General features: G+C 33.8%; 1 pseudogene; it reads left to right on the forward strand.

Moving 5' to 3' along the window:
• The first annotated feature begins 1,319 nt into the window (after positions 1-1,319).
• On the forward strand, positions 1,320-27,919 carry LOC142541897 (uncharacterized; annotated as a pseudogene).

Genomic DNA, 27,919 nt, shown 5'->3' on the forward strand with positions numbered 1-27,919 from the left:
GAGTGGTAAGATTTTACTGCCAGAGTGCCAAGAATTCTGCAAAAAAAATTATTATTTTTTTAAATTTTTGTCTTGGACAGGCGTGCATAATGTATTAGAATGTTCGATGTGCAGAGAAAATATTTTATTTTTTTGAGGTATGCTAAATGTCTTGTGACCAAATATGAATGGGTTTGGAAGCCGGTGAACGTGGCCAGGGACCTCTCCACTTCGGTAAAGCATGACCGGGTTTAGATCAGGATTGGAAAGCGGTAAAGCATGACCAAGGACAAATCCACCATGTGAGCATTACTGGGGATCTCATGTATGTGGTAGTGGACATCTCTGCCAGCACAGTACTGTGGTTTAGTCTGATCAGACGCATTTATGTATGAGTTACTTGCTTTGAAACGTATCTCTATAAAAAATGATGATGATTATGAATGTTCACGTACGAATGATGGAAGTACATTTATGAAAATGTTTATGAAAAGTTTTACAACATGATGACACGTCTATGTTATGTAAGTACGTTCAAGTTTAAGTATCTACGTTCTACTTTAAAATGCATGTGGTTTTATTACGTATTATTTTTTTTCTCAGTTTATACATGTTGAGTCTTTAGACTCACTAGACTTGATCGATGCAAGTGATGACGAGTTTGAGGAGGCGAGAGGTGGAGAACAGTGATTCAGCTCGGACTGCGTGGAGGCTAAACCCAAGGACCATCTATGTTTTCAAGAATTTTCAATCATGTTAATTTAGTTACTCTGATTTTATGAAACTATTTCACGATGTTTAAACAAATACCTTTTAGGAAAACTTTGTTTGTAATCATTTTTATTTCAAATATTTTAGACGAGCAGTTTAATATTATCGCAATTTGAAATATATATTATTTATTTAAGAAAATTTTTATTTTTTCGCAAATTTTAAGTAGTTTAAAATACGGTACATTACAGTTGGTATCATAGCTGTGTTCTTGTAAAGGGTTATGCCTTCTCCCCGTTGCGAGATGCTCACGAAGTCACACCTCAAGTCTGTAGGTTTTAAATTCTTTAATGTAGTAAGAATCAAGTCATGATTTCAGCATGTACATGTTTAAGTTCAAATTACGTGCATCTTATGATATTAATATTATGTTCATGCATGTTGGGTTTACGTGTTATGTAAATGTTGGAACAATATGCATCCTAGACGTATGGTTGCCCGTGGAGCAAGGGATGAGAATAGAGAGTCTCGGGATGGGGAGAGGGCCACTCCTCCTCATCCACCACCAGATATGCAGGCTCAGATGCTTGCAGGAATAACTCAGTTCTTTGCATAGTTTACGGGGAACAATGCTTGCAGTAGATACAGGGGCGAGACCCAGGCCAGAGGCTGTGTATGAGGGGTTAAGGAGGATGGCTATGAGTGAAATGGCCATGAAATGTAAAAAAGATGAAAACAATGATATGAAAAAGAAAGAGAAAGAAAAAAAAGGCCACATGAAAGGGAAAAAAATTAATGTGATGGCCCAAATGAGTGAGGTTGAGAGTTGTTTATTCTTGCATAAACCCCTTCAAGTACCTTGGTATAAGGAGGTTTATCCATATTGTGATGGTATAGTCGGATCAACCCCGAGCATTGTAAATTCTTCTTTGAAGGGTTTTGGTGTTGTCATAACGAGGAGGCAGACGAGTTTTGTTGAAAGGAGAAGCCGATTGTCAGAGCCGCATGAACGCAAGTGCAATCGTGATGAGGTAAGGTTAGTTTTCAACACAATAACAATGAGGTATGACTTTCATTTTTATCTTAATTCATTGTGGTGTTATTTTCAAGATTTAGAGGAAATGTTGAAAAGGCTGATTTTAAGAGACTCTAAGTTGTATGGGTGTGTGAGTTATAAGAAGTTTCATGCATCGAGTTTAAACATTGTTGCTTTTGATGTCTCACGAGTTGCTAAATTTGTGGGAATTGGTTGCTACAAAAATTTATGTGCATTAGACTTAAATTCTTGTGATGTGATAGATGACTACGTGGATAGTGCATTTAGTGAATCATATTTGAATAATTAATATTTTTTTGGTGATGGTTTTGAGAAATTTATGGTCGAATATGATAATTTCTTTGTTCATAATGAATATATTTATAAGGAGAATAGATTGTTCATTTTATATTCGTTGTATGAGTTCCGTGCTAGAGAGGCGTATTGTCGTGATTTAGTCATCGTTATAATGCGTGAATATGTGTTGGTTGCAAATGAAGAGGTGTGTAAAGTGGTGTAGTGAAGAATGCCTTGCATATAGAGAAAAGACATCTAAACTTGATTCTTATGTGTTGCATGAAGTAATCCTTATTCATAGTGAGCTATGCTCCTTAACTAGGACTAAGAATGGAAGGAATCTGATATTTGTAATAGTTATGTAATGATCATGGGCCATTAGACTAAACCAACATGGGCCTTGGCCCATACCCATGCACCACTACTGGTCATGGCTCATTAGGATGGTTCAGCATGAGCCGTAGCCCACGCCCATGTACTGTCACTCATAGAATATCCACCCTGGAAAGTGGTGTAACGTAACGTACTTTTAAAATAATTGAAATTTGTGGAAAAATAAAAATTTTATTAAATAAATAAAAATCTTCCAAATTGCGATAAAAATAAACTGCTCATCTAAAAATAATTGAAATAAAAACAATTACCAACCAAGTTTGCAAAAAGTATTCGTTTAAACAACGTAAAATAGTCTCATAAAATCAGAGTATTTGAAACATGCATAAAGTTCTTAAAAACGTAGGCGGTCCTCGGGTTTAGCCTCCGCGCAGTCCGAGCCAGCTCATTGGTCCCCACCCCTCATCTCCTCGTACTCGTCCTCACCTGCATCTATCAAGTCTAGTGAGTCTAAAGACTCGACATGTATAAACTGAGAATAACAAGTAATACATAATAAAACCACATGCATTTTAAAGTAGGACGTACATACTTGAACATGAACGTACTTACATAAACATAGATGTGCCATCATATTGTAAAACTTTAAATAAACATACTTGCATCTTACATACTTGAACATACATAAACATAATAATTTTATGTAGAGATATGTTTTAAAGCAAGTGACACATACACAAATGCGCCTGATCAGACTAAACCACAATACTGGGACTGACAGGGATGTCTACTACCACATACATAAGATCCCCGGTCATGCTTTACCGGGTGGATTGGTCCCTGGTCATACGTTACCGCTTTCCAATCCTGATCAAACCCGGTCATACTTTACCAGGGAGGAGAGGTCCTCAGCCACATTCACCGACATTCCAAACCCGTTCATAATTGGTCACAAGACATTTAGCATACCTCAAAAACATAAAAATATTTTCTTTGTACGTCGAACATACTTAAAAATGTCGAGGGCTTCAGTTGGACTACTCTGGACATGCTGCCCTAACAAAAGCAGCAAAGATTCAGGAGATCTCAACGAAGCCTGCAACCAAAACTTGAGAAAATGTGAAGAACATGCACAAATTTTCACAGCTTGAGCAGTTTTACGATAAAAATCATATCTCTCTCATTTATTATCAGAAAATTACGAATTTACTGTCAAATCGAAGATAACACAAAGTACTACAAATCATAGGTTGAAAACATTTCCAGAAAGCCAACCTATAAGTTTCGGAATTCGAAATAACAGAAGGTGACGGATTTTGTGACAAAAAATTTCACAGCTTGAGCGATGTCACGATAAAAATCATATCTCCCTCGTTTGTTATCCGAAAAATACGAATTTACTGTCAAATCGAAGATAACACGACTTACTACAATTAATATATAAAAATAATTTCCAGAAAATTGACCAAAATGTCGGAGCACTCGAATTGACAGAAAACAACTGTTCTACCTTCTAAAAAAAATCTTTCCTTGAGCAGTCAAACGAGACATGCCATATCTCAATCGCTTCCTGTCCAAAACTTACAAATTTACTGTCAAATCGAAGGTATCAAAAAGTGCTACATTTTATATGTTGAATACAGAAAATTGACCGAAAATTCACAGTATTCGAAGAGACACCAGACTCGGTTTTTGAGATCCAAAATTTTGATCCAAAATTGTTTCAAACATTTTTACTCAAACTTTTGCATAACGTACACATGTTTTTCATACAATATACGTCAAAATAATTACTATGACAAGATCAATGTGAAAACGAAAGAATTTACATGCCTTTAATCTTAAAAACTCACGATACTACGAATAACGAAGAGACGCAGGTGCGGGAAGTGATCCGAGCAACTTGAGGCACGATTTTTCTACTAAAATCAACATGTGGTTGCTAAAATTTTGAAGGAGAAAGGCGGAGATAAGTCTGCTGAAGAAAGAGCCTAAGAACCCTCTAAATTCTCTCCAAAACAAAATGAAAGGGCGCAAGAGATGTGTGTGTGCAAAGGCCAAGTGTGTGTGTATACGTGCATTGCAACGCCCCGAAAATATAAAGGTCCACGCGAACCACATGCATGCAATTATTAAATTCTCCTGTATTTTTATTAAATGTTTTAATTGCATTAATTAATTATGTTGTGCATAATTGCATGTTTAAAATATATTTTTCTACATTGTTGCATTAAAATGTAATTTTTAAGGATATTCGAGTTGCGATCGAGGGACGGGGACCGAGGGCTGAAAATGTAAAATGTTTTTATTAAATAATTATTTTTAATTATTTAAAATATGGTTGTTGCTTTTTAGTATTTTTGAAAATAAGGAGTTATGAGGTGAATTTATACGTCGGGACATAAATTTAATCGGTGTTAGTTTTTCAACTAAATTACGAGCTTTTTGGCAACCCGGCTAATAAATTCACATATTTAATTAAACAAAAACCTTGTTGATATTTTATTAAATACTAATTAAAACTAATGGGCTTAATTTAGTGGCTTAATAGGCCTAAAAGCCTTGATGTTAATTAATTAGTATTTAAAGTATTAAGTAAACAAAAACCCTACACTTTGAAAGAAAAACTCACGCCTCCCTCTCCCATTATTCTGAAATTCTCTCCAACTCTCCTTTTACTCAAACTCACGGCACACACAAAATTATAACAAGGAAAGCTTCAAATCTTGTCAAGAAAATTCAAGCCAAAGTTTGCGTCCCAGTTCTTCGTCGTCAATGTTTATTCGAGCGTGTATTACTCAAAAACACGCCATACATCTCCTTTTCTCATCTATCACATCATATTATTGTTTAAATTATATTTGAATGAAAAGCATGAGGTTTTTATGAATATTTTCGAAATATTGCATGTACATGAGGTAAACTTGTGAATTGTTGTTCCAAAAACATGAATATTATGTTGATTAGGGGATGACATGATTAGGATAGGTGGAGAGATGTTTTTACATGTTTTATTGAGTCCTTAATCCCCCTAAAACACTGTAAACAAGAGTAGAGGAAAACTGGAAATCGTAGGGAATAAGAAAAGGAAAACCGTAGGCTGTAGGACTTGTGCAAATTCATGAGGCTCGATCATTATGCATGGGGGGCTTGGGGTTCGACCATGTCTCGAGGGGGGCTCGTGTTGGACGTGGGTCAGGGTCATGAAGGGTCCTAGTATGGCTAGGACCCCTGGAGCGCAGCCTTGGAGGAGTCCCATGCAGCAGGGACTCCTCGCGCGGCAGTAGGGATGACAGCAGCCAAGGGTTGGCTCGCTGCTGGGACTTGGGTCAGTTAGGTGGTTCATCAGGGTCCTAGAATGATTGCGAAGGGGTTGGTCTAGGGGCTTGAGTGATGGTCTCGCTGGTGGCTCGAAGAAAGGAGGGAAATCGTGAGGGAGGCAACAAAACGCGCGAGGCTGCTAGCTGTTCAGGTGGTTCGTGCAAAGGGTCCAAGGGCTGGGTTGGTCTGGGCGTGGTCCAGGGAGGGTTAGGGTGTGCTGGGCTCGGTAGTGGCTCAGGTGGTAGAGTCCTAGGATAACTAGGAGTCCTAGAGCAACTATGAAACTCACACACGCATGTACAGATTTTGGGTCAAGTTTCAGGAAGGTTTTGAGAGGGCCAGGGGTTGTTTTTCGGGCTGGGCTTGGTCAGTAGGGTCCCTAGGTGAGTTGGCTAGGTGTTGGCTCAAGGTGTCTTGGCGTGGCTCGAGTAAATTAGGAGATGGCTCGGTGCGTTCGGTAGGGTGTCAAAACGAAAATTAAAAGGCTAAAAATAAAATTATAGGTCCACGGGGGTGGCTCATGACTTGGAAGGGTAGAATAAATATTAAAAATGCTACGTTTAAATTTGGGGTCAAAATAACGAGTTTTGGATTTAATCGGGATTTAATCGCTGCAGAGAACGCTAAGTTAACGAGTTAATTAAAACACCTAGTTTATGCTTTATAAAATTATGAAAAATTAGGTTTAAGCTTAAATAATTATTAGAAGTCTAAGTTTTTAATTTAGGAATTTTATATTAAGGTTGGTTTAATTTTTGATTAAAACGCATTAGTACGTCTTATTTGAAAATTAATTTAAAAGACCTCGATTTAGCATAAATAAAAATATGGGAAAATTCATCTAGGCTTAGATAATTATTTGGGACATGTTAGTGTCAATGAAATTAAGAAAAAGTCAAAAACGGGAAATTTTACGTCAAGGGGTAAAACGGTCTTTTTACACTTAGAAAATTAGTAAAGTTCATGGAAGTGCCCTAAATGTTATTTTTATGATATTATGATTATTTTTAAAGGTTTATGAAATGTTCATGATTAAATTATGATTTTTAAATGTCTAAGGGATTTTTATGATTTAAGGAAGACATTTAAAAGACATGTTGCATGCTTGTTTCAAAAACAAAATTGTTATGTTATGCATGATTTCATAAAGTGATTTGAATGTAAAACGTTGAAGGAAGTGAAGTAATTGTGACTAATTCGTTAATGATGGGGATATCGTGAGGGTGACGGTCCCAGTGGGAGCCCGACGATCGTGTTTCCATTATTGCGAATATGTGGTAACGGTTATGTGGTAACGGTTTTGTGGTAACGGTAAGAATGGGAATATCGTGAGGGGAAAAGGCCCAAGAGGGAGCCCATTTATGGGAAAAGGCCCAGAGGGAGCCCGACGATCGTATTTCTATTCGAAAATGATAGGCTAGGGCCCAGTTGACCGGTGAGAGTGTTTGCTGGTGTCCCCCGCCGCCCATTACTGTGGTTAAATGAGATGGATCCGTCGATTTATGATCATGATCAGGAAAGTCACAATTAACGATCTGAATTCAACAAAGGAAAAAGAAAAGGAAAAGGAAAAATGTTATGATCATGAAAAGGTTTTATGTCATGTTGAGGAAAATGTAAAAAGATTAAGGTTTATTTATGCATGTCATGAAAATGTTTATGTTTATGCAACTTCATGAAATGATATTTTAAGTACAAGTATTTTTCACTGTTATATGTTGTCTGTATTACGTATTATTTGTTATAAAGATTATGGTGTGTTGAGTCTTTAGACTCACTAGGTGTGATGGATGCAGGTGAGGTTGAGGGAGGACTTGACGGATGATTTGACTAGACTGATGGCGCACACAACCCGAGGACCAGCGCTTCTATTTTTTCGCATTTACGTTTATGATTCATGATTTAAGCTAAAGATTTTTAGACTATTTATTTATGCTTTTGAGAGATTTTTGAGAGGTTTAGTATGGGCTATTCTTTTCAAACTATTGCTTTTTAGGTTTGGTACAACGGTTGACGATTTTATTTTATGGCTATTGCACCTGATTTTAAAATGCTAGATGGTTGGTATTTTATTTTAAAAGGGTAAAATATTTTATAAAAATATTTTCATAGTGGAAAAATGTATATGGCCGAAAATTGAGTGTTAAAAAAAAAAATTTCTAGTACTTTTAAAAGCAATAAAAAGGGCAAGACGTTTCAGTTGGTATCAGAGCAATGGTTCTGTAAAGGGTTGTGCCACCATCAGCGCCGGAAAGATCAGTCGTCAAGCCTCAATTTGTAAGTTTACATGCTTTATATGATTTTATTATGTTACCTGCATAAGTACATGGCTTATATGTTTACGTCACATGTTTAATAGCTTTATGATGATAAATGTTTTATATGCTCTGAAATTTTTATACATGATATGATATGAAATAAGAAATTATTTGATTTTAACGCATATTGGTTTTGTGGTGGAATTGGACTATGTTGATTTTTGGGTTTTAGTATTGACGTTTTACTTTTTGGGCTATAGGTTAATCGTGAATATTATGAATGCTTTATGGGACACGTAGATTTTCTAAGAAAATATTTATGATTCAAGTTTACTAGTCGAATTAATTTTTGGGAATTAGACGTAAAGAATAATGATTTAAGGATTTGCAACGACTTGGGAGTAAGAAAATGTATAAATTGGGATTTTAAGTTTTGATGAAAGGTAAGATTGGTTATAGAAATTGATTTTGGGAAAATAAGCTTAAAATTTTTTAAATTATGTTATGGGAAACTCGTTGCAGGAAATTAAGAATGCCAAGAACTTATGGGTTAATCGTAGAATTTTTGAAATCAAGAACCAATTAAGATAATTTTTGAGGAAATTAAGAATTTATTTTGCAATTTCTAAGGAACTTGAAGACTAGTTTAGCAATAAGCGATAATTGAATGGGTTAAATGAGAAGAATTTTGAGGATTTAGACTTTTTAAGAATATTTGGAAACTTGGGATATCTTGGATATAGTGTTATAAGGAATGTTAATCAAGGGTTTTTAAGGATGAATTGATATTAGGCTTGAAAAATTTAAGCGCTAGCGGATGCGTTTGGGATTTTAAGGTTGAAATATGATAAGTTGATGAATATTTTGGGAATAAAATAAGGAAAGTAATATACGATAAGTATGGTCATCCATCTTTTAATATTGAGAATTTGTAAGAAAAATTGAAATTCGGGGTTATAATAGTATAGCACTAAGTCATTATGGGTTTTCTAAAGTTGCAAATCGCAAACAAGGATTTAGAAGGAAAATTTATTTGGGATCAAGGAGACGTAAGGACCTTCTAGATTTTAAGTTTTATCAGAGTAGCGCAGCGAAAGCGTGGATTTTGGGATATTAGAACTAAGACTAAACTTTGGGTTATTAAGGATAAGCGAATTTCGAGGACGAAATTCGATTTAAGGGGGGGATATTGTAACGCCCCGAAAATTTAAAGGTCCACGCGAACCACATGCATGCAATTATTAAATTCTCCTGTATTTTTATTAAATGTTTTAATTGCATTAATTAATTATGTTGTGTATAATTGCATGTTTAAAATATATTTTTCTACATTTTTTGCATTAAAATGTAATTTTTAAGGATATTCTAGTTGCGATCGAGGGACGGGGACCGAGGGACTGAAAATGTAAAATGTTTTTATTAAATAATTATTTTTAATTATTTAAACTATGGTTGTTGCTTTTTAGTATTTTTGAAAATAAGGAGTTATGAGGTGAATTTATACGACGGGACATAAATTTTATCGTTGTTAGTTTTTCAACTAAATTACTGAGCTTTTTGGCAACCCGGCTAATAAATTCACATATTTAATTAAACAAGAACCTTGTTGATATTTTATTAAATAATAATTAAAACTAATGGGCTTAATTTAGTGGCTTAATAGGTCTAAAAGCCTTGGTGTTAATTAATTAGTATTTAAAGTATTAAGTAAACAAAAACCCTACACTTTGAAAGAAAAACTCACGCCTCCCTCTCCCATTATTCTGAAATTCTCTCCAACTCTCCTTTTACTCAAACTCACGGCACACACAAAACTATAACAAGGAAAGCTTCAAAACTTGTCAAGAAAATTCAAGCCAAGGTTTGCGTCCCGTTCTTCGTCGTCAACGTTTATTCGAGCGTATATTACGCAAAGGCACGCCATACATCCCTTTTCTCGTCTATCACATCATATTATTGTTTAAATTATATTTGAATGAAAAGCATGAGGTTTTTATGAATATTTTTGAAATATTGCATGTACATGAGGTAAACTTGTGAATTGTTGTTCCAAAAACATGAATATTATGTTGATTAGGGGCTGCCATGATTAGGATAGGTGGAGAGATGTTTTTACATGTTTTATTGAGTCCTTAATCCCCCTAAAACGCTGTAAACAAGAGTAGAGGAAAACTGGAAACCGTAGGGAATAAGAAAAGGAAAACCGTAGGCTGTAGGACTTGTGCAAATTCATGAGGCTCGATCATTATGCATGGGGGGCTTGGGGTTCAACCAGGTCTCGAGAGGGCCTCGTGTTGGACGTGGGTCAGGGTCAGGAAGGGTCCTAGCATGGCTAGGACCCCAGGAGCGCAGCCTTGGAGGAGTCCCATGCAGCAGGGACTCCTCGCGCGACAGTAGGGATGACAGCAACCAAGGGATGGCTCGCTGCTGGGGCTTGGGTCAGTTAGGTGGTTCATCAGGGTCACAGAATGATGGGAAGGGGTCGGGCTAGGGGCTTGAGTGATGGTCTCGCTGGTGGCTCGAAGAAAGGAGGGAAATCATGAGGGAGGCAACATAACGCTCGAGGCTGCTGGCTGTTCAGGTGGTTCGTACGAAGGGTCCAGGGGCTGGGTTGATCTGGGCATGGTTTGGGCGTGGTCCAGGGAGGGTTAGGGTGTGCTGGGCTCGGTAGTGGCTCAGCTGGTAGAGTCCTAGGATAACTAGGAGTTTGGGTGAAGTTTCAGGAAGGTTTTGAATTGGCCAGGGGTTGTTTTTCGGGCTGGGCTTGGTCTGTAGGGTCCTTAGGTGAGTTTGCTAGGTGTTGGCTCATGGTGGCTCGGGCGTGGCTCGAGTAAATTAGGAGATGACTCGGTGCGTTCGGTAGGGTGTCAAAACGAAAATTAAAAGGCTAAAAATGAAATTATGGGTCCACGGGGGTGGCTCATGACTTGAAAGGGTAGAATAAATATTAAAAATGCTACGTTTAAATTTGGGGTCAAAATAACGAGTTTCGGATTTAATCGGGATTTAATCGCCGCACGGAACGCTAATTAACGAGTTAATTAAAACGCCTAGTTTAGGCTTTATAAAATTATGAAAAATTAGGGTTATGCTTAAATAATTATTAGATGTCTAAGTTTTTAATTTGGGATATTTGTATTAAGGTTTGGTTTAATTCGGGATTAAAACGCATTAGTACGTCTTATTTGAAGATTAATTTAAAAGTCCTCGATTTAAGCTAAATAAAAATATGGAAAAATTCAAGTATGCTTAAATAATTATTTGGGACATGTTAGTATCAATGAAATTAAGAAAAAGTAAAAAACGGAAAATTTTACGTCCAGGGGTAAAACGGTCTTTTTACACTTAGAAAATTAGTAAAGGTCATGGCAGTGCCCTAAATGTTATTTTTATGATATTATGATTATTTTAAAAGGTTTATAAATGTTCACGATTAAATTATGATTTTTAAATGTCTAAGGGATTTTAATGATATAAGGAAGACATTTAAAAGAGATGTTGTATGCTTGGTTTCAAAAACAAAATTGTTATGTTATGCATGATTTTATAAAGTGATGTGAATGTAAAACGTTGAAGGAAGTGAATTAATTGTGACTAATTCGTTAATGATGGGGATATCGTGAGGGTGACGGTCCCAGTGGGAGCCCGACGATCGTGTTTCCATTATTGCGAATATGTGGTAACGGTTTTGTGGTAACGGTAAGAATGGGAATATCGTGAAGGGGAAAAGGACCCTAGAGGGAACCCATTTATGGAAAAAGACCCCAGAGGGAGCCCCGACGATCGTATTTCTATTCGAAAAATGATAGGCCTGGGCCCAGTTGATCGGTGAGAGTGTTGTTGGTGTCCCCCGCCGCGCAGTACTGTGGTTACATGTAGATAGATCCATCGATTTATGATCATGATTAGGAAAGAACAATTAACGATCTGAATTCAACAAACGAAAAAGAAAAGGAAAAGGAAAAATATTATGATCATGAAAATGTTTTATGTCATGTCGAGGAAAAAGGAAAAAGATTAAGGTTTATTTATGCATGTCATTAAAATGTTTATGTTTATGCAACTTCACGAAACGATATTTTAAGTACTAATATTTTTCATTAATATATGTTTTCTGTATTACGTATTATTTGTTATAAAGATTATGGTGTATTGAGTCTTTAGACTCACTAGGTGTGATGGATGCAGGTGAGGTTGAGGGAGGACTTGACGGATGATTTGACAAGACTGATGGCGCACACAACCCGAGGACCAGCGCTTCTATTTTTCCGCATTTACGTTTATGATTCATGATTTAAGCTAAAGATTTTTAGACTATTTATTTATGTTTTTGAGAGATTTTTGAGAGGTTTAGTATGAGCTATTCTTTTCAAATTATTGCTTTTTAGGTTTGGTACAACGGTTGACGATTTCATTTTATGGCTATTGCACTTGATTTTAAAATGCTAGATGGTTGGTATTTTATTTTAAACGGGTAAAATATTTTATTTTCATGTGGAAAAATGTATATGGCCGAAAATTGAGTGTTAAAAAAAAATTTCTAGTACTTTTAAAGCAATAAAAAGGGCAAGACGTTTCAGTGCATGTGTGTGTGAGTGTAACGTGTGTGTGTGTGTGTTAATGGGTTGGTGGGTTAGTGGGGTATTAAGGGTTTAATTAATAATTAACTTTCTAATTAAGAATACTAACCCAGTATTAACTTTATTAAAAATCGCATAATTTAGAATAAAATACTCAAGTGATAATTTTGAAACTTTAAAATCTTAAAAATCACTTAATAATTAAATTGGACTTTAAAATACTTAAAACTTCATAAATAATTTAAAATACTAATTTTATTGACTTGAATTAAAATACCACATTTTTTGTAAATTGTCTAAATCGTCGTCAGTCTCTTTTTCGATACCAAATCTAATATTCGCCTGAAACATGACACTCAAGAAAAAATTTTAACGTGAATCAATAAACATAAATAATTTAAAATAATGCAAATCGTAAGCCATGCATCGTTAAAAATCATTTTAATCTTCAATAAATAATTTAACAATTTAAATAATTGCATAGGTTTTACGTGTACTGATTTTGGGCTATATAATTCCTCTCCCACTTAAATAAATTTCTTCCTCGAAATTAAATCTTACCAAACAACTCCGGGTAGTGGCTTCTCATGTCTACTTCGGCCTCCCAAGTGGCCTCCTCCACTGATTGATTCAGCCACCGGACTTTGACCAACTTGGTCACCTTGTTCCAAAGCCTCCATTCTTGTCTGTCTAGAATTTGGACAGGTCTTTCCTCATACGATAGATCTGGAGCCAACTGTAACAGCTCAAAACTCAAGAAATGCGAATTATTTGCTATATACTTCCTCATCATCGAGACATGGAATACGTTGTGTACTCCGGCCAGATTCGGAGGTAGGGCTACACGATTAGCAAGTGTCCCAACTCTTTCATGAATTTCAAATGGTCCAATAAATCTCGGACTCAGCTTGCCTCTATTTCCAAACCTCATAACACCCTTCATAGGTGATATCCTCACGAATACATGATCTCCTACGGAAAACTCAAGATCCCTATTCTCTTGTCATCATAACTCTTTTGGCGGCTCTGAGTGGTCTTCATCTTGTCTCGGATCTTGACCACCTCGTCTGCGGTCTGCTGAACAATCTCTGGGCCAAGTTCTGATCTCTCACCGACTTCATCCCAATAAATCGACGATCTGCACTTCCTTTCATACAATGCTTCGAAGGGAGCCATACCTATCGATGATTGGAAACTGTTGTTGCAGGTAAATTCCACTAGAGGTAGCTTCAATTCCCAATTCCCATGAAAATCGATCACACAGGCTCGCAAAAAATCTTCCGATATCTATTTCACTCGCTCAGACTGACCATCTGTCTGTGGGTGGAATGCTGTACTGAATAGCAAATTCGTTCCCATGGCTGCAAAAGGACGATGTGAACCTCGGGTCCCTGTCAGGCACAATAAAAACTGGGATCCCGTGCAATCGGACTATCTTCCTGATATAGAACTCTGCATACTATGTCATGGAGAAAGTCGTCTTTACTGGCAGGAAGTGTGCCGAATTAGTAATTCGATCCACTATAACCAAATGGAATTGGATCCTCTGATCGACCTCGGGAACAAACAATGAAATCCATGGTGATATTCTCTCATTTCCACTCGGGGATAGGGAGCGTCTTAAGCATTCTTGCTGGCCTTTGTAAAAGGGGATCGGTTAAGGTGCCCAAATGCGCAACGGAAGTTTCAAAGATCAAAGTAAGCATGTCTTGGAGGAGGGAAGGATGATTTATCTTGGTTGTGTGAAAAATTAAAGTAAGCATGTGCATGCCATGCCTTGAATATTGAAAAAGTAGCCTCCAACCCTTCACCTCCCATGCATGCAATTCTATTTGAGCTTGTAACAATTACAAATCCCGTCGAATTTAATTTAAATGTCTCAAACAAATTTGAGATCAATTAAACCTTACTTGAATTTATTCAAGCCCACTAGTTGAATAATTATTTCTTATTGTGCTCTACAAGACCCAATATTATTTAATTAATTCAACAGTTGAATTAATTTAATTATTTGGGCTCTACTAAGCCCACTAATGTTCAATTAATTCAACACTTGAATTAATTTAATTTAGTCCATAATAATGTTTATGAAAATCACAATTTTCAAATACATTATTTATTAGGCCAACTTTTAATTTAGGAACATTTCCATAAATTAAAAGTTACATTCTTCTTATAGAGGTCATACTTCTATTTTTCTTTGTGTTTATAAACTTCTTTATAAGCGGTTCAACACATTGAACTATTTTTCTTCTCAACGGGATCTGGAAAGTTAGCACTTGTGTGGCCCTCAATGGTTCATTGATACAACTAGCCGTGGGTTCACATCTTAATGTGATTCGGGACTAAACATGTCCTTATATGAGCATACACAATTGCTCCATTCTTAATTAACAACTTGTAACGCCCGAAAATTTAAAGTCCACGCGAACAACATGCGCAAGTTATTAAATTCCTTGTGTATTTCAATTAATTGTTTTAAATGCATAAATTAATTATGTTGTGCATTTTGACATGTTTAAAATATATTTTTCTACATAATTGTATTAAAATGTATTTTTAAAAGTTATCCGAGTTGCGATCGAGGAACGGAGATCGAGTGATGAAAAATATAAAATATTTTTATTAAATAATTATTTTTAATTATTTAAAATATGAACGATTCATTTTAATATTTTTTTAAAATAAGGGGGGTTTTGAGGTGATTTTATACGCCGAGGCGTAAATTTTATCGGTGTTGGATTTTCAACAAAAATGCGAACATTTTGGCAACCCGGCTAATAAATTCACAAACTTATTTAAACAAAATTATTTTAATATATTAATTAAATATTAATGGACCTAAATTACCTACTTAATGGGCCTAAGCCTTATTAGTGGTTAGTCAAATATTTATAAGCTAAAACCTACCCTAAACCCATCATGAAACCCACGCCCCCTTCCCCACAAATCACACGAAATGTCCCATCAAAAAACACAAGCGCACACGCCACTTTCAAGAGGAAACAACCAAGGTTTTGAAGAAAATTCATCCTAGGGTATCCTACGTCAAAGTTCTTCGCATCGCCATCGAATATTCGTGTGTTTAAAACGCAAAGGCACGCCATAAATCTTTCTTTTCTCATCTATCACACCATATTGTGTAGGAAAACATGATCCCTTATTGAATAAATTCGTTTTTATGAATTCTTATATGATTAAGGTATGAATTTTTGTTCCAAAACTTAAAATATGATTGCAAAAAGGGGCTGCCATCATAGGGACACCAAAAGGGAGGAGTTTAAGAGTGCTTAAGGGTACTTAGATCAAGGTTTAAGGTTTGGACATCACCATGTGACAAGGGAGACCGGAATTAGAATCCTTGTGTTACAAGGACTCTTCGGCTAGGGTTCACTAAGGCTTGCGGCGGCTTTTTGCTGTCAAGAACATGTCCATGGGACTTAGGAGGGTGGTTCTAGGGTCTGAGACAGGTTGCACCAAGGCTGGAACGAGGGCTGGATCTGGATTGCTGCACACAGCACATGGTCGAGAGTTTAATGGATTAGGACTCGGCTTTGGGTGATTCAGGAGAGGAGGCTGTGCGGAGATCTTTCTAGGTAAAGGGCTGGGCTCTTTAAGGTCCTAACCTCGAGCCAAGATGGACCACATGAAGCTGGTAAGGGCTGGAGGAGAGTTGAATGCAGCTTGGGAGATTCCTAGCGCGGCTGTATGCGTGGAGTAGAAGCCTGCGTGTTGTCGTGCATGGGCCAATGGGGCTGGGCTAAGAGGGTCCTAGAGGGGTCGGGTAAGGTCCTAGGAGGGTTTACCAGGGTCTGGACCAAGTGATTAAGGGCTGGAGCCGAAGTAGGAGGAGTTTGAATTATATAAGAACTAGGATTCCTTGTACATAAATTCAGTAGCTGGTAGGGGCATGTTTAAGGGACTTAGTTGGCTTGTTTTGGGTGGAAGACGGTTTATTTAGGTGTTATTAAGTGATAAACATAAAAATTATACATTAATTAAATGTTTTATAATATAAATATATAGTTTTAGTTTTATTAAATGTTTAAATATTATATGTTTTATATTAAATTGTATAAAATATAAGTTGTTGTGTAATTACAAGTTTTTACTATTTTTTACAGGTTCGATAAAACAAGAATAAACTTGGCGTTGCAAATGGGATTAAGATGATTCTTGGACCTGTAGAAAGTTGATGTTAATATCTACAATATTGGTGGCAAGCATGAGATAAAAATCCTCTCACAATTGGGATCAAATTAAGCAACAAATAAAGTTACCAAAGGAGTGACAGTTTTACCATGCTCTAGTATTTTGACCATATCTCTCAAATTACTTGGTCAAATGGTCTGAAAAATATACCACAACTAGACAACTCAATTATCCACATGTTTATTTTTGTGTGAAGAAGCAAATTCGGAGAAAAAGATTTTCAAAAGTGATGTGTAATATAATATAATATATTGGAACACCAATGAAGACTTATGTGTAAAAAAATAATATTTTATTTGTGGTTGTCTCCCCAAATTTGGCTATAAATATGGGTGCATTGTAATGAATTAAAATATCCCTCATTCTATGAACAAACCTTTGAGTTCATAATATTTCTCTCTATATTTTTTCTTTATTTCTTCATTTAAATATAATTAGCATGTTAATTTCATATTTAAAGTTTTACAATTTGAATAATGAATAGCAAACTTCCTAAAGTTGAGATGAAAAGGTGAAACTGTTGGCATTATAATAAGTTTACTAAAAGGTAAGAATCTATGTTTTATATTATTTAATCATTATTTATTGTTTATGATATATTTATTTCTTTAAGCATTTTTATACCTTACTTATAAGTGGTAGTTTTGATTTATTGTTGCTATATGTTACACTAAATTCTTGGAACCATTTAAATGTTAGTTTGGTATTAACAACCATTTAAAGTTGATGCCTTGATTTATTATATATGAATATGTTATTATATTAAATTCTTGGAACCATTTAAATGTTTGTTTGGTTTTACCAACCATTTAAAGTGGGAACCTTGATTTACTATATATAAATATATCATAATATTAATTTCTTGGTACCATTTAAATGTTAGTTTGGTTTTACCAACCATTTAAAATGAGAACCTTGATTTAGTGTTTACAAATATATATATAGCACAATAAATACTTGACAACATTTATAAGTTTTGGTATATATTATATACTTATAAGATAATAATATATAACATAATATAAATATTATTATTTAATATATTGGAACCATTTTATTAAGTAGATTTCAATAATGTTCGTTAATGGTAACTTTATTAAAATACTAAGAGTAGATCATTTAATCTCAACTACTTAAATTCAAATTTGAACAATTAAAAATTACCAATTAAAGATTCAAACAACTAAAAGAAAAAATAAATAAAAAGACATTATAGTGGACTTTTAAATACCTTAGCTTCCTCGTGGATACGATATTCGAACTCATCGAATTATACTACTTGTGGACAACATGCTCTTGGGAGTGCAACAATCAAAGTCGCAACAAGTTTTTGGCGCCGTTGCCGGGGAAATATAATTTAATTTCAAGTCTATTTAATTTTGTTTATATTTTATTTTTCTTTATTTGAATTTTTATTGCTTTTGTGTGTTTTTATTCTTTTGCATTTGCATTTGCATGAGCATTTGGTCACGTACACTTAGTGGTCGACTCATTCGAAATAACCCTTTATTTTTACAAAACATGGCGTAAGAACCCATCCAAAAAAATGAAGATGAAATTCAATCTCAACATGATCATGATAGACGAAGAACACTTAGAGATCACATGAATCCTACACGTACTAGTGCACCTTCATGTCTGGTTTTTCCCCCTGATGCATCTCATTTCAATTTTAAGCCTGGTATTATCCAACTTTTACCCAATTTTCATGGCATAGATTCTAAAAATCCATACATGCATTTACGAGAGTTTGAAGAAGTGTGCAACACATATAATGATCTAAATTGTAGCATGAACACCATTCGACTTAAGCTTTTTCCTTTTTCTTTAAAAGATAAAGCTAAAACTTGGCTACAAAATCTTAGATCGGGATCCATTCGAACTTGGGATGAATTGCAACAACAATTTTTGAAAAAGTTTTTTCCATCTCATAGAACAAATTCTTTGAAAAGGCAAATTATCACTTTCACTCAAAAACAAGGAGAAACTTTTTATTATTGTTGGGATAGATACAAAGAATTGCTTAATCTTTGTCCACATCATGGTTTTGAAATTTGGAGAGTTGTTTCTCAATTTTATGAAGGCTTAACACCTAAAGATAGGCAAATAGTTGAATTTATGTGTAATGGAACATTTGAAGATAAAGATCCAAACGAGGCAATTGAGTATCTCGATTCATTAGCTGAAAATGCTCAAAATTGGGACACTATAGGTACAATCGAACCATCAAACAAGATTCAATCTCCTACATCTGGTGGAGGTATGTACACTCTCAAAGATGAACATGATCTTCAAGCTAGATTTACCTCTTTGGCAAGAAAAGTTGAGGCACTTGAATTGAAAAAGAATGGTCAATTAAAATCTGTCCAAGAAATTGTGTGTCACATCTGTGATACAAGTGATCATTTTACAAAAGATTGTCCTACTTTGCCCTCTTTTAAAGAATGTCTCCATGAACAAACCAATGTTTTGAACAATTTCAAAAGGCCAAATTTTGAACCATTTTCTCAAAATTACAATCCAGGTTGGCGAAATCATCCAAATTTTAGTTGGAGAAATGATAATACTGCACAATTTTCACAACCACATTTCCAAAATCAACAAAATCTTCAAAATTATGCACCTTATGTTCCTCCACCTAAAAGAAATTTGGAAGATACATTGAATTCTTTCATTGCAAAGCAAGAGTCTATCAATACTCAAACTGCTCAAACCATGACGGATTTGAAAGATACTCTTGCTAAATTTGCATCTGCACTTAATGTTCATGAAAAAGGTAAATTTCCTTCACAACCTCTGCCTAATCCCAAGGATCATCATTCACAAACTGGAACTTCTGGAACTCAACCGATGGATCAGGTAAAATCTGTTATTACCCTTCGAAGTGGTAAGGTTGTGGAAAAATCCATTCTTGAACCTTGTAAAGATGATGATAAATCAACTCCAAAGGGTAAGGAAGTGGAACCCATAACTTGCAAAGAGGAGGTTCAACAGACAGTGTCACCACCATTCCCTCATGCATTGAAAAATACAAAAAAAATCAAATTTGAATTCTGATATATATGATATTTTTAAACAAGTAAAAGTTAATATTCCTTTATTAGATGCAATAAAACAGGTACCATCATGTGCCAAATTTTTGAAAGACTTGTGCACTGTGAAAAGAAAATTGAATGTGAAAAAGAAAGCATTTTTAGCCGAACAAGTAAGTGCAATCATTCAAAATAATAATACTTTGAAATACAAAGACCCTGGTTGTCCTACTATTTCGTGTATTATTGGAGAACGAAAGATTAAAAAAGCCTTGCTTGATCTTGGAGCTAGAGTGAATTTACTTCCATATTCAGTTTATCAAGAACTCAATCTAGGCGAGTTAAAATCTACTTCGGTAACACTTTTACTTGCCGATAGATCTGTTAAAGTGCCAAGAGGTACGGTAGAAGACGTATTGGTCCAAGTTGATAACTTTGAATATCATTTCGATTTCATAGTTTTAGATACACAACCTATCAAAGCGTGTAATTCAATTCCTGTAATTCTGGGTCGTCCATTTTTAGCAACTTCTAATGCTCTTATAAATTGCAGGAATGGAATAATGAAGTTGTCATTTGGTAACATGACCTTGGAGCTCAATGTTTTTAATCTTTGTAAGCAACCACATAACAAAGGAGATGAAAGTGAAGATGAAAATCTTATTGAAACTCTTGTGGAAGAAAACATTCAAGAAAGGAGTACTCGTGATCAATTAGATATTTGTTCAATTGAAACTGTTAAAGAAAATATTGAACTTGATCTTGATGATTTTATCAGGTATCACTCGTTACCAGGATCAGAAAAAGAATTTGATGCAAAATATGAGAACAAAGACGAACCACCCATATTGGAGTTAAAACCCTTTCCAGAAGAATTGAAGTATGCATTTCTTGGAGAAGATTGAAACATATCCTGTGGTAATTTTTCCAAACTAGAAAGTGATCAAGAAGGTAAATTAGTTGATATGCTTAAAAGACATAAAAATGCAATTGGTTGGACACTAAAAGATCTCAAGTGCATTAATCCACTAATTTACACACGCAAAATTCATTTAGAAGAAAATGCTAAAACGTCTCAACAACCACAAAGGAGATTAAATCCACACATGAAAGATGTTGTGAAAACTGAAGTTCTCAAACTACTTAATGTTGGGATTATCTACCCTATTTCTGATAGTAAGTGGGTAAGCCCAACACAAGTAGTTCCAAAAAAATCTTGCATCACAGTGATAAAAAATGAAAAAGGTGAATTGTTAACAAGTCGAGTCCCATCTAGTTGGCTGATGTGTATTGATTATAGAAAATTAAATGACGCCACTAGAAAAGATCATTTTCCATTACCATTTTGGATCAAATTTTAGAAAGAGTAGCAGGTCATCCATACTACTGTTTTCTTGATGGATATTCAAGTTATTATCAAATTCTCATTGCACTCGAAGATCAAGATAAAACTACATTCACATGTCCTTTTGGAACATTTGCATTTAGAAGGATGCCATTTGGATTATGCAATGCCCCAGCAACATTTCAAAGATGTCTGCTAAGTATTTTTTGCCACATGGTTGAAAATTGTTTGGAAATTTTCATGGATGATTTAACTGTCTTTGGGAATACATTTGATAATTGTCTTGAAAACTTGGAAAAAGTTTTAAAAAGATGCGAGGAAAAAGGTCTTATTTTAAATTGGAAAAAATGTCATTACATGATTACTTCTGGAATTGTTTTGGGACATGTCGTGTCATCTCATGGAATTGAAGTTGATAAAGCAAAAGTTGATGTCATTGCCAATTTACCCTCTCCAAAAACCATTAAAGAAATTCGCTCATTTTTGGGACATGCTGGATTTTATAGGAGGTTTATAAAGGACTTTGGTTTAATCTCTAAACCCATTTGTAACCTCTTAACAAAAGACACTGCATTTGAGTGGACTCAAGAATATCAAAATGCTTTTGATAAAATCATTCGACATTTAACATCAGCTCCTATCATGCAACCTCCTGATTGGTCTTTACCATTTGAAATCATGTGCGATGCGAGTGATTATGCAGTCGGTGCAGTATTTGGTCAAAGAAGAAACGGTAAGCCTTATGTGATATATTATGCAAGTAGAACTTTAAATAATGCTCAAATGAATTACTTCACAACTGAAAAAGAACTACTTGTTGTAATATTTGCATTAGATAAATTTCGTTCTTATTTGATTGGATCAACGACTATTGTGTTTACTGATCATTCTGCTATTAGATATTTGTTGACCAAACAGGATGCAAAGCCACGACTGATCCGATGGATTTTGTTGCTCCAAGAATTTGACATTGTGATCAAAGATAAAAAAGGAACCGAGAATGTCGTAGCCGATCATTTATCGAGACTAGTAACAGGATCATCTTGTGAAATGACACCAATTAACGATAATGTTTCTGATGAACATCTATTTTCAGTTACTACTACACCTTGGTTTGCTAACATAGTAAATTTTCTTGTGACAGGAAAAATGCCACCGCAATGGAGTTCTCAGGATAAAAGAAAATTTTTTAATGAGGTAAAAAACTTTTATTGGGATGATCCGTATCTGTTCAAGTATTGTCAGGATCAAATTTTTCGACGTTGCATACCCGACAATGAGGTAAGTAGTGTCATTAAATTTTGTCATTCAGAAGCATGCGGAGGACATTTTTCTTCAAAGAAAACAGCTGCAAAAATCTTGCAGTGTGGATTTTATTGGCCCACTTTGTTTAAAGACACACACGAAATCTGCAAGATCTGTGAAAATTGTCAAAAATTGGGTGCGATTTCAAAAAGAAACATGATGCCTTTGAATCCTATTATTGAAATTGAAATCTTTGATTGTTGGGGAATGGATTTTATGGGACCTTTTCCACCGTCATTTGGATACTTGTATATTTTAGTTGCAGTTGATTATGTTTACAAATGGATAGAGGAAATTCCATGTCGAACAAATGATCATAAAATCGTCATCAAATTTTAAAAGAAAATATTTTTAGTAGATTTAGAATTCCTCGAGCCATGATAAGTGATGGGGGAACTAACTTTGTTAATAAACCATTTGCTTCATTAATGAAAAAAATATGGTATTACTCATAAAGTAACTACATCCTCAAACAAATGGACAAGTTGAATTAGCTAATAGGGAGATAAAGCAAATTTTGGAAAAAACTGTTAACTAAAATAGAAAAGATTGGTCTCTGCGACTTAATGATGCACTTTGGGCATATCGAACAGCTTTTAAAACATCATTGAATATGTCTCCCTATAGGTTGGTTTATGGAAAACATTGTCATTTGCATGTGGAATTGGAACATAAAGCTTATTGGGCGATCAAAACTTTAAATTCAAGCATGGATGATGCCAACAAATTGCGTAAATTGCAACTTAATGAACTTGATGAACTTAGAAATGATGCGTATGAGAATTCAAGGATTTATAAAGCAAAAATCAAATCATTTCATGATAAAACAATTCTTAGAAAATCTTTTGAGATTGGTAAAAAAGTTTTGCTTTATAATTCTCGACTTCACATATTCCCAAGAAAATTACGATCAAGATGGACAGGCCCATATGTTGTAAAGAATGTGTATACTTATGGAGCTGTGGATATTGAAAATCCTAAAAATGGTGATATTTTTAAAGTAAATGTACAAAGGCTTAAACCATTTTTAGAAAATAAAATCTTTCAAGAAGAGTTTATTTCCCTTTCTGATCCTTGATTTTTTTTTTATTTTTTTTTGTGTTGCATTTAAGTTTGTTTGTTTTTATTTCAGGTTTTCTTAATATTTTTATTTTCCCGGTTAAATGGCGGATAACGGTACTCTGTGACTCTCATAGTCGGTTAAATTAGTTTCCCACAATTGCTGATACAAAAATAAAAAAAAAATCATTTTTTTTCTATTTAAAATGGATTAAATTCTCTCAAAAATTTGTAAATATTTTCCCTCTGTTTCTGAAAATGTTCTAAGAAAAATTTATGCAGGAAGGTGTGAAAAATTGAGATTGCTAATGCAAAAAGGAATTCCATAAGATATTCGTCTTGTAACAGAAGCTAAGGTCCGATTAGGAGGAGAAGTTCCACAATCATTGCTCATTCGGTATTTGCCTGGATTAGGAAAAAGCACTTATGCGAAAAAACAAAGGGCCAAAAGTTTAGGGGTTTGTCATAAGTGTGCAAGATGAACTTGTGACAAACGATGCAGATCTTTGGGATGAGTTTCCAATAACAGAGAAGATAAAATTAATTTCATTAAGAATGGGCTGAGTAAGGAGTCTTTAGATAACATCTTATTTACTCTTGAGACGCATTCTAGTGGACATGTGCATATTGAACTTCTCCGTTTATGGAAACAATTCCAAGATGAGCGTCATAGTCTTGGGAATCCGACTAAAAAAGACCATGTTTGCCAATTTATAAGAAAATTGGATGGGAAGCATATCCTCGACTCATAGAAGGCGTTGAAGCCGTTTCTGGACGTAAAACCAGAGGAAAATTGTGAGCCACAATCACACTATTGTTTATATGCATGTGTCATTATTATTTTTACTATTTATTCTGTTTACAGCTGTGACCCATAGTTTTGTCATGATAACATATTACCCCTATAAAATCTCTCATCTTTATCTCTATTTTCGCAGACAAAAAAAGAAAGTAAAAACATGGCTGGATTCTCTGCACAAACATTGAAAAATATTTGTTTATTTTGTGGGTCGAGTCCTGGAAAAAATGAAGTGTTTGTAGAAGCAGCGAATAATCTTGGAAAGATATTGACTGAGAGAAAAATTCACTTGGTATATGAGGGAGGTAATATTGGGTTAATGAGATCTATTTCAACATCTGCTCATCTTGGAGATAGTTAGGTTTTGAGTATTATTCGTACAGCTTTAACTGAAGGAAATATTACAGGTGTTACGATTGGGGAGGAATTAAAAGTTTTTTCTATGTATGAAAGAATCACTCAAATGATTGAAAATTCTGATGCTTTTATCGCACTACCAGATAGTTTTGGTACATTAGAAGAAATATTTCACACTGTCTCTTGGGCACAACTTAATATCCATAATAAACATGTGGGCTTGTTTAATATCAATAATTATTATGACAGTTTGTTGACATTTCTTGATAAAGCTGTGGAACAGAATTTCATTTCAGAAAATTCACGACGGATGCTCATCTGTGCTTCGACTGCCGACCAATTAATTGATGATTTGGAAGCTTTTGTTCATAAACCTGATCCGATGATAAAAAAAATCAATTGGTCGCAATCAAGCAGTAAGAAAAGGAAGTTGGATCATTGATACAAAAGTCGTGGATTGGTTTGCGTTTGTTTCAGTTTGTTATCTTCAATAAAATTCCAGTTGATATCTCTTTCATTATGTACTCTTTATTAATAGTTATTTTGACATTAGGGACAATTTCATATTCTGATTGGGGGGAGAACAAACTTATAAAAAAAATTAAAAAAATATAAAAAAATATTTTAAAAAAATAAAAAAAAATATATATTATTTTAAAATAAAATCATGTTTATTGTTTGTATCTTAGTAATTTTTGCAAAAATGTCATACATTACATGTTTGAAAGATTTAAATTAGAACATACATTAATCTATTTAAGAATGTTTAAATTTTTTTTTGAAAAAAAAAGTCAATTTAATATTCTGATCAATATAAAAATATGATTTATGAAATCTTTTTGAGTGATTAACCATTGTGATAAAATCATGTATTAAAGTATATGGCCCAAGATATACCTTATAAGAGTGCCTAAAATTTTAAACTCACACATATTTTGTGAGTGAGTGGAGAGGACTGAGAAAACAGCTTTCGAGCCTTTATTGATCATGAGAGAAACTATCTATTGTTTAGATCTTGAGTTCTTATTTTGAAAAAAAAATGATATTTCCTGAAAAAAAAGGAGAAAAATACAAAAAGAAAGATATTGAAGATCTATGTAATTTTTAAGTTATATGCTACGACCCATATATCTCTCATAAAAAAAAAGAAAGAAAGAGAGAAATTTATTGTACAAATTAAATAAATATGTGGTCAAGAAGCATAAACTTAGTTCTGATTCCATGATGTTATGAAAAAAAATATATATATATATCAGGAAAAAATATATAATAAGAACAACTAGATTTTGAATCAATGGATTTTCTATATTTTGATTAGTTTGGCTCATTTGTCTGTCTGCATTCTGTAAATCATTTTTCTGAGCATTTATCTGTATTCCAACTCAATGAGAGAAATCGTTGCCATAAATTGAAACATTTATTAACCTGTGAGGATATGAAGTTGAGACTCTTACTAGGAATTTCTGAAAGCCGTGTACATTTAACTACCTGAAATAAGCTTTAAATTGATCATCTCAAATTATTTCATAAATTATAATTATGATGATCTTGATATAACTTTGTTAGTTTTCAAATTTAATCTAAACACTTAGATAGTTTTGATTACATTTATATTTAAATTAATCAATATGTTTTGTATTGCTATTAACGCTTAAATTGCTAGGGACTAACAATAAGCTGGTTGAGAGGTGTGATAAACATAAAAATTGTACATTAATTAAATGTTTTATAATATAAATATATAGTTTTTGTTTTATTAAATGTTTAAATATTATATGTTTTATAATAAATTGTATAAAATATAAGTTGTTGTGTAATTACAAGTTTTTACTATTTTTTACAGGTTCGATAAAACAAGAATAAACTTGGCATTGCAAATGGGATTAAGATGATTCTTGGACCTGTAAAAAGTTGATGTTAATATCTACAATATTGGTGGCAAGCATGAGATAAAAATCCTCTCACAATTGAGATCAAATTAAGCAACAAATAGAGTTACCAAAGGAGTGGTAGTTTTACCATTCTCTAGTATTTTGACCATATCTCCCAAATTACTTGGTCAAATGGTCTGAAAAAAATACCACAACTAGACAACTCAATTATCCACATGTTTCTTTTTGTGTGAAGAAGCAAATTCGGAGAAGAAGATTTTCAAAAGTGATGTGTTATATAATATAATATCTTGGAACACCAATGAAGACTTATGTATACAAAAAAATAATATTTTATTTGTGGTTGTCTCCTCAAATTTGGCTATAAATAGGGGTGCATTGTAATGTATTGAAATATCCCTCATTCTATGAACAAACCTTTGAGTTCATAATATTTCTCTCTATATTTTTTCTTTATTTCTTCATTTAAATATAATTAGCATGTTAATTTCATATTCAAAGTTTTACAATTTGAATAATGAATAGCTAACTTCCTAAAGTTGAGATAAAAAGGTGAAACTCTTGGCATGATAATAAGGTTACTAAAAGGTAAGAATCAATGTTTTATATTATTTAATCATTATTTATTGTTTATGATATATTTATTTCTTTAAGCATTTTTATACCCTACTTATAAGTGGGAGTTTTGATTTATTGTTGCTATATGTTACACTAAATTCTTGGAACCATTTAAATGTTAGTTTGGTATTACCAACCATTTAAAGTTGATGCCTTGATTTATTATATATGAATATATTATAATATTAAATTACTTGGAACCATTTAAATGTTTGTTTGATTTTACCAATTATTTAAAGTGGGAACCTTGATTTACTATATATAAATATATCATAATATTAATTTCTTGGTACCATTTAAATGTTAGTTTGGTTTTACCAACCATTTAAAATGGGAACCTTGATTTAGTGTTTACAAATATATATATAGCACAATAAATACTTGACAACATTTATATGTTTTGGTATATATTATATACTTATAAGATAATAAAATATAACATAATATAAATATGATTATTTAATATATTGGAACCATTTTATTAAGTGAATTTCAATAATGTTCGTTAATGGTAACTTTATTAAAATACCAAGAGTGGATCCTTTAATCTCAACTACTTAAATTAAAATTTGAACAATTAAAAATTTCCAATTAAAGATTCAAACAACTAAAAGAAAAAATAAATAAAAAGACATTGTAGTGGACTTGTAATTACCTTAGCTTCCTCGTGGATACAATATTCGAACTCATCAAATTATACTACTTGTGGACAACCTGCTCTTGGGAGTGCAACAATCAAAGTCGCAACATTAAGCTTTGGTTTAACTTTGATAAAGTTTGGTTAA

Source organism: Primulina tabacum, chromosome 4 (assembly GCF_025594145.1).
Source record: "Primulina tabacum isolate GXHZ01 chromosome 4, ASM2559414v2, whole genome shotgun sequence".
NCBI classification, from domain to species: domain Eukaryota; kingdom Viridiplantae; phylum Streptophyta; class Magnoliopsida; order Lamiales; family Gesneriaceae; genus Primulina; species Primulina tabacum.